Source organism: Ornithorhynchus anatinus, chromosome 8, assembly GCF_004115215.2.
Source record: "Ornithorhynchus anatinus isolate Pmale09 chromosome 8, mOrnAna1.pri.v4, whole genome shotgun sequence".
NCBI lineage: Eukaryota > Metazoa > Chordata > Mammalia > Monotremata > Ornithorhynchidae > Ornithorhynchus > Ornithorhynchus anatinus.
The window spans coordinates 56,983,482-56,985,561 of NC_041735.1; positions in this window are offsets into that span (position 1 = coordinate 56,983,482).

Here is a 2,080-nt window from a genome sequence, read left to right on the forward strand (position 1 = left end):
GTCTTAATCCCAATTTTACAGATGAGGTAACTGAGGCTCAGAGAAGTTAACTTGCCCAAAGTCTCACAGCCGACAAGTGGTGGAGCCGGGATTAGAACTCATGGCCTCTGACTCCCAAGTCTGTGCTCTTTCCACTGAGCTACGCTGCTTCTCCGGTCAATCAATTAACAGTGTAAACTGAGTGCTTACTGTACGCAGAACACAGTATTTAAGCGCTTGGGAATGTAAAATAGGAGACCTGATCCCTTCCCTCTTACACTCTGGCTTACATTATATATTCACTAAATGGGCCATCTAGATTCCGCTGCCCCAACAACTCCTACGAACGTGAGAAGTCTTTAAATCGGTGGTATGTATTGAGCACTTACTGTCTGCCAAGCACTGTCCTAGGTCCTTGGAAGGGAAGAATGCAGAGGAGTTGGAAGACATGTTCCCCCACACAAGAAGTTCACCGTCTGGGGGGGAGTTGGACATTAAAATACGTTTCTAATAGAGGAATATGAGAGCATAAGGATATTTACATAAGTATCGCAGGGCTAGGAGTGGGGTAATTATCAAAGGCTTAAGGGATACAGAGCCAAGCAAATGGACAAGGAAGTAGGGAGGGCGATTAGAAATGAAGGCCTAGTCGGGGAGGAAGCAGCAATCAGGATTATTTATTGTCCTGTCTACAAGTGGAGAATCTAAGATATTAACGTGTGAAATGATTTAACCAAGGTCATCTAAAGAAAGTTGTGTCAGACCCTGTCCTTAGAGAAGCAGTGTGGCCTAGTGGAAAGAGCCCGGGGCCTGGGAATCAGAGGACCTTGATGTGTAGATATCTAAATTCTGTGTATTTATACTGATGCCTTCTTTGCTTGTTTTGATGTCTGTCTCCCCCCTTCTGTGTATTTATACTGATGCCTGTTTACTTGTTTTGATGTCTGTCTCCCCCCTCCTGGACTGTAAGCTCGTTGTGGGCAGGGACTGTCTTTCTTTATTGCTGAACTGTACTTTCCAAGCACTAGTACAGTGCTCTGCACACAGTAAACGCTCAACAAATACGACTGAATGAATGAATGAATGAATGAATGAATTAATTAATTAATTAATTAATCACAGTTCTTCTTCTTGTCTTCCGTGTGACCTTGTGCAAGTCACTTGCCTTTCCTATGCCTCAGTTCCCTCATATGCAAAATGGGAATTCCATGCCTGTGCTCCTCCTCTTAAGACTGCGGGACTTGATTATCTCATATCTACCAGAGTGCTTAGTATGGTGTTTGGTACATAGTTAGTGCTTAAAAAATACTGTTATTATTACTATTATTAGTAGTACTGGAATTCATTCTCTGTCAAGAGGAACCTTATTTCAAATCCCAGAGGAGAAAAATCTCAAACCAGGTTTTGTTGGACTTCATACCTGCCTTCCTGAGACATAAATATGCACATAAAATATAATGTTAATAACAAATCAATGGCATTTGAGTGCCTACTGTGGGAAAGTGCAATAAAATAGGGATGTTAGATGCAATCCCCTGCCCAGAGGGGGTTTTACAGTCTACCGGAGAAGACAACATTAAAATAAATTAGAGATAGAGGAGATAGGAGAGTAGAAGGATATTTATGTGGGAGCTGTGCAGCTGAGGTGAGAATACAGTACTCTCTCAAGCGATTAGTACAGTGTTCTCACATAGGAAGCGCTCAATAAATACAACCGAATGAAAGCAGTCACGGGGTACACCACCAAAGTGCAGAGTCAATGCCGGGGGGAGGGCAGGTAAGGGAGAATGAGGACTTAGGCTTCTTGGAGGAGGGTTTTGAAGGTGGGGAGAATCATGGATTGTAAAATAGGAAGGGGGAGTGAGTTACAGGTCTGCGGGAGGAAGTGGCTAAGGGGTCACTATTGGGAATGATAATAACAGTAACAATTTCGGTATTCGTTAAGTGCCTGCTACGTACCGGGCACTGTACTGAGCGCTGGGGTGGGTACAAGCAAATCGGGTTGGGCACGGTCCCTGTCCCACGTAGGGCTCCCAGTCTTAATCCTCATTTTACAGATGAGGTAAGCGAGGCCCAGGAAAGTGAAGTGACCTGCCCGAGG